The following is a 6,474-nucleotide window of genomic DNA, read 5'->3' on the forward strand; positions in this document are numbered from 1 at the left end:
CAACAATATTATAGATGGTGCAACCTACTGCTCAGTTTGGGGGTTGCCTACAAAAGATCCTAAATTGCACATAGCCAATTTCCTAGAGCTATGGCAACATTTAAAATGAATGGGGTGAGTGATGATTCAATTAGACTTAGATTATTCCCATTTTCTCTACGATACCAAGAGAAGAGTTGGCTAATTTTGCTGCAAGCTAATTCTATCACAACATGGGATGAGTTAGCCCAAGTTCTTTGCAAAGTTTTTCCCTCCAGCAAAAGCTGCAAAGTTGAGAGGGGAAATTAACAATTTTTACCAGATGGAAGGGGAATCATTGTATGATGCATGGGAAAGATTTAAAGAGTTGTTAAGGAAGTTCCCACATCATGGTATAGATAAGTGGATGCTAGTCCATAACTTTTAAAATGGATTAAATGGTACTACTCATACCATAATAGATGTTGCAGCAGGAGGTGTGTTCATGAGCAAAAGAGCTAATGAAGCATATGAATTGCTAGAGGAGATGGATATGAATAACTACCAATGGCCAATTGAAAGGGGACAGCCAAAGAAGGTGGCTGGCATGATTGAACTAGATGTTATTTCCACACTTACAAAACAAGTGGCAGTTGTAACAAAAAAATTACAATAGACCAATCTTCCATCCCAAGCCATGTAAGTAAATAATTTATGCAAGGTAGGTGGTAGCGGTCATCCAATGAATCAATGCCCTATCTTAGATACGAATAACATGCCCATGGAAGAAGTGCAAGCTATAGGAAATTAACAAAGACAAAACAATAACCCTTTTTCCATGTCAAACAACCAAGGTTGGAAAAACCACCCAAATTTTTCTTGGACAAATAATCAACCCACTCAACAATCTTATCAACAACCTCCACCGAGATTTTATCAACCACAAAATAGACCTCCACAATAGCCAAAGCCCATGAAAAAACCTGATGCATTGAACCAATTCATGAAAGAGACAAGGGCATCTATAAGGAGTTTGGAGATGCAAATAAGGTTGTTGGCCAATCTGATGATGAACAGAGGTCAAGGAAATATGCCTAGCACTACTGAGGTGAATCCTAAAGAACAGTGTCAAGCCATCACCTTGAGAAATGGAACACAATACGAAGATCCCAAGAGAACTCAGTCGGAGGAGAAAAGTCAGGAGAAAAAGGACCAAGGCATAGCAAAGAATAATTCTAGTGAAGAGAAGGTTACTAAAGGCTTAGCAGAGAAAGAAGTGCTTCCACCAGTGAGATTGAGCATCATATAAAGATTTTGTATCCACAGAGACTCCGTAAGCAGAATTTAGATAAACAACTTGCGAAGTTTTTAGAGGTGTTCAAGAAGCTACACATTAACATACATTTTGCTGAAGCACTAGAACAGATGCCTAGATATGTAAATTTTATGAAGGAGATTCTATCTAACAAGAGGAAGATGGGAGATTATGAAACTGTAGCATTGACTGAAGAGTGTAGTGCTATTTTGCGAAGAAATCTCCCACAAAAGTTAAGAGATCCTGGTAGTTTTACTATACCATGCACCATTGGGGAGTTTGAATGCAAGCATGCATTGTGTGATTTAAGGCAAGGATAAATTTAATGTCATTGTCAGTATTTCACTGACTTGGATTGGGAGAAGCGAGGCCCATGACCGTCACATTACAGCTAGCAAATAGATTAGTCAAACACCCAAGAGGTATTATAGAAGATGTGATGGTAAAAGTAGATAAGTTTATTTTTCTGGCAGATTTTATTGTTCATGATATGGAGGAGGATGAGAATGTCCCAATTATTTTGGGGAGACTGTTTTTAACAATTGGGCAAGCTTTAATAAATGTGCAAAAAGGAGAATTACAGTTGAGAGTGCAAGGTGATGAAGTAATATTCAATGTATTCAAGGCCATGACCTATCCTAGGCCGAGTGATAGTTGCTATTTTGTGGATGTGATAGATGGAGCATTAGCAAGTTAAAAGATAGTAGAAGATCCGCTTGAGCTAAGTCTTACAGTCAATGACGTAGATGAAGAGGATTGTGAGGAGGCAGTGAGTTATTTGAATTGAATACAATCGTATGGACCGTTGAGAGAAAAGAGGGTTGAAGAACTTGGTCAAGGGTCTGAAAGACCACTACCGTCCATTGAGAACCCTCATGTTCTAGAATTAAAGGCTTTTCCAGAGCATTTATGCTATGCAATCTTGGAGCAAAGGAAACTCTTCCAACTATAGTATCTGCATCTCTTACTGAGGTAGAGGTAGAAAAGTTATTAAGAGTATTAAGAGTTCATAAGACTGCTATTGGATGGAAACTAACTGACATAAGGAGAATAATCCATCAACTGTGATGCATAGAATTTTGATGGAAGATGATGCTAAACCAACAATTGATGCGCAGAGAAGATTAAATCCAACAATGAAGAAGTGGTAAAAAAAGTTCTTAAGTGGTTAGATGTTGGAGTAATTTACCCAATTTCAGATAGTGCATGGGTGAGTCCAGTGCAAGTAGTTCCAAAAAATGGAGAAATGATGGTGGTTAAGAAATGAGAATAACGAATTGATTGTGACTCGTACTGTGACGGGTTGGAGGATATGTATAGATTACAGTAAATTGAATAAGGCCACTAGAAAAGATCATTTTCCCTTGCCTTTCATTGATCAAATGTTGGATAGGTTGGCGGGCCATAATTATAATTGTTTCTTGGATGGGTATTCAGGATACCATCAAATTTCCATTGCAGCTAAGGATCAAGAGAAAACCACATTTGCATGCTCGTATGGTACATTTGCGTTTAGAAGAATGCCATTTGGAAATTGTAATGCACCTGCAATGTTCCAGAGATGTATGATGGCTATATTTTGGGACATGGTAGAAAAGGGTATTGAGATCTTTATGGATGATTTTTCTGTTTATGGTTCTTCTTTTGATAACGGTTTGGCTAATTTGGAGCTAGTTTTGAAGAGATGTGAGGAATCGCACTTAGTCTTGAATTGGGAGAAGATCCACTTTAAGGTAAATGAAGGAATCTTTTTAGGGCATAAGATCTCAAGTAGGGGAATTGAGGTAGATTAGGCTAAGATATCAACAATAGAGAATTTACCACTTCTAGTCTCAGTTAAAGGAGTAAGAAGTTTTCTTGGTCATGCGGGGTTTTATAGATGAATCATTAAAGATTTTTCTAAGATTTCGAAACCCCTATCTACATTGTTAATGAATGGAGTACCTTTTGAATTTGATGAGAAATGTCACCATGCTTTCAAGGTACTTAAGGAGAAAGTAACTTCAGCACCGATAGTCGTTGCACCAAATTGAGAATTTCCATTTGAGTTAATGTGTGATGCAAGTGACTATGCAATAGGAGCAGTGTTGGGGCAACGAGTTGACAAGGTGTTTAGAACAATCTATTATGCAAGTCGTACTTTGAATGATGCTCAAGTTAATTACGTTACTACATAAAAGGAGCTCTTGGCCATAGTGTTCGCATTTGATAAGTTTAGGCCATATCTCATTGGGAATAACGTAATAGTATACACTGATCATTCCGCCATTAAATACCTTATGACCAAGAAAGATGCAAAGCCTCGTCTCATTCATTGGGTTCTATTGCTACAAGAATTTGACATGGAGATTAAGGATAAGAAAGGAACTAAAATTTTGGTGGTTGATCATTTGTCTAGATTAGAATTAGAAGAGAGTCAAAGTAAGAAAGAGGTGTAGATTAATGATGCTTTTCTAGATGAGCAGTAATTTAAAGTACAGGAAAATAAGGAGGTACCGTGGTTCGCTGACTATGTTAACTTCTTGTCTGCCAATATAGTGCCTCTAGAGATGTCTAGACAACAACTAAAAAAGTTTTATTCGGAGGTAAAGCATTATTATTGGGAGGATCCCATCTTATACAAGCATTGCGCAGATCAGATTATTCGTCAATGTGTGCCTGAAGATGAGATGGTGTCGATTTTGAATCATTGTCATACTTTTCATTGTGGTGATCATTTCAGAGCAACAAGGATAGTTGCATAGGTATTACAGTGTGGTTTTTATTGGCCTGCGTTGTGGAAAGATGAGAATACATTTGTAAAAGCTTGTGGTCGATGTCAACGAGTTGGCAGTATTTCACGGAGAGATGAAATGCCCTTACTTGGGAGTCTTGAGGTGAAATTATTTTATGTATGGGGTATAGATTTTGTAACGCCCTGGTTACCCCAGAACCATTACGGTGAACGGTGAACCGGAAATTTGACCCGCTACCCGGGTCCTTTCGTTAAAAACGTGTTCTAAGTGTTATTAACAGGCTAAGGTGGAAAATCAATAAAAAGGAAAGGATATGTTTTATTTAATAGATAAAACTGTTCATGGGCCAACAAGAACATTTACAAGTTATTTACAACTCAAAAAGGTCATTACTATTTCAAAATTACAAACTCGCCGACCTAAGCTGTAACGCCCTGGTTACCCCAGGATAGTTACGGTGATCGGTGAACCGGAAATTTGACCTGCTACCCGAGTCCTTTGGTTAAAAACATGCTCTAAGTGTTATTAACAGGCTAAGGTGGAAAACCAATAAAAAGGAAATGATATATTTCATTAAGTATATAAACTTCTCATGAGCTTATCAAAACATTTACAAGTTGTATATAGTACAAAAAGGTCACTATTGTTTCAAATTTACAACCCCGCCGACCTAAGCGGCAAAAATAGGGTAAACCCCCTAGTTCCTCTGAGAACTCCTTGGTCGTGGTGGTCAAGCGGCCGCATATGTACACATCACCACCTAAGCTCTCCACTCAAGGCTGGGTGAGCTTTTCTTTCCCTTTACCTGCACCACATAGCACCCATGAGCCAAGGCCCAGCAAGAAAACACAATATAGCATGGCATAATATCAACAATGATCATAATAATCATTCAAAACTTTCAGTCCAAAACAGATAGGTGACAGTCGCAAAAGTCACTAAAAAGGGGACAGTTCCCTTTAGCTGTGTGACGATAGGGTCACCAGGGCTTAACAGATAAGTGAGCATTTCACTAGCTTAAACAGGATAGGTGCATGGTGATTAGTCACCAACATAACCTTCCTCATGACCATAGAGTCATAACCCTGGAACATCGTTCCCTAGCCATGTGACAAACGGCCACCTAGGCCTTAGGCCCTGGCTTTGAGTAACTAGTCTTAGACTAGCCAAGCACTTATAGGTTTCATCAACCTTAGGGTCAGTCCAGCATTAATGCCTTAGAGCCATTCAATGATGATATCAATTAGATCTAACCTTCATTCAGCCCTGCGTTCAGGACGCTTATGCCGGTTCTGACTCTTAGGTCAGTGCCCCAGACTAGTCAGTGCCATATACAAGTAAACAATATTCACTAGCATTTAATATGCAATCCATGTCCACATTTTTCAACCAGCATGCCTCAACAACTATCATACATGTCATATATACGGGGTGCAGTTTTCTTACCTCAGGTTCGAGCGAGAAATATAATAAGGACGACCCCTGAGAACGATCCATCTTTTGGTTCCTTAGCGGTTACCTAATCACAACCAATTATAACCTCCATTAATGAAAATCAACATAGATAGGGTCTTAACCTAAGCACCACTCTCGGGACCTCGAAGCATGCCCACACAGTGAGTAGATTCAATCCCGGGCCTTAAGGATTGGAACCCCAAGTCAAAAACCCTTAAAAACACCCAAAACGGGACTTTGAATGAACAGAGTAGCACTACAGCGATGATCCCTAGCGCCCCAGTGCTATTCTCAGAACCCCCAGCACGCCCAAAAGACCCCTGTGTAGAACTGTAGCGCCCTAGGGCGGGCGCTATAGCACTACCTCCAGACCAGAAACCCCCTGAAACCTCCTTCTTCATCTCCTTCGATTCTAACCTGATTCCAATGCTTCCAAATCCCATTTTTGGTGCCAACTGAACCCAAAAACCATCCCAACATATCCCAAGCATCACAACCATAAGAACCCTAGCCAAAACTCCCAACGAAACCAAGATCTCAACCTAGAAATCACAGCTGCAAAACAGAACTAAAACAAGGCCAACCAGAGAATTCAATGGTTAGAAACTTACCCAAAGCTCAGCTTATGATGCTCTTCAATGGAGAAACACACTCCCAAACTCCCAAGGCTTACTTCCCAAGCTTGAATCCTCAAGAATGGTTCAAAAATCACAAAGAAAGTGAAGGAGAAAGAAGATACGGGAAGGCTCTTCAAGCTACTCTGTTTTTCCTCTTCTTTCACAGCCTAAAATGGCTTATATCTATCCTAGGGGTAAAAAGACCAAAATACCCCTAGGTCTAATAAAGGTTTCTAAAGGCTCCCAAGGGCAAAATTGGTATTTTACACCTATCTCGTTAATCATAATTAATGCTCTCTAATTCTTGCTATTCTCGATAATCTCAAACACCAATAACTTATATCATGTTACCCTTTAATTCCCGGTAACGCTCTAATCATTAAAATCACCCCGA

General features: G+C 39.4%; 1 non-coding gene across 1 annotated transcript; it reads right to left on the reverse strand.

Moving 5' to 3' along the window:
- Positions 1–268: 268 nt before the first annotated feature.
- Positions 269–375, reverse strand: LOC133799072 (small nucleolar RNA R71). Its single transcript, XR_009876277.1, has one exon. It is a non-coding gene; the product is annotated as a small nucleolar RNA R71 (small nucleolar RNA).
- Positions 376–6,474: the final 6,099 nt, after the last annotated feature.

This window comes from Humulus lupulus, chromosome 8 (assembly GCF_963169125.1).
Source record: "Humulus lupulus chromosome 8, drHumLupu1.1, whole genome shotgun sequence".
Taxonomy (NCBI): domain Eukaryota; kingdom Viridiplantae; phylum Streptophyta; class Magnoliopsida; order Rosales; family Cannabaceae; genus Humulus; species Humulus lupulus.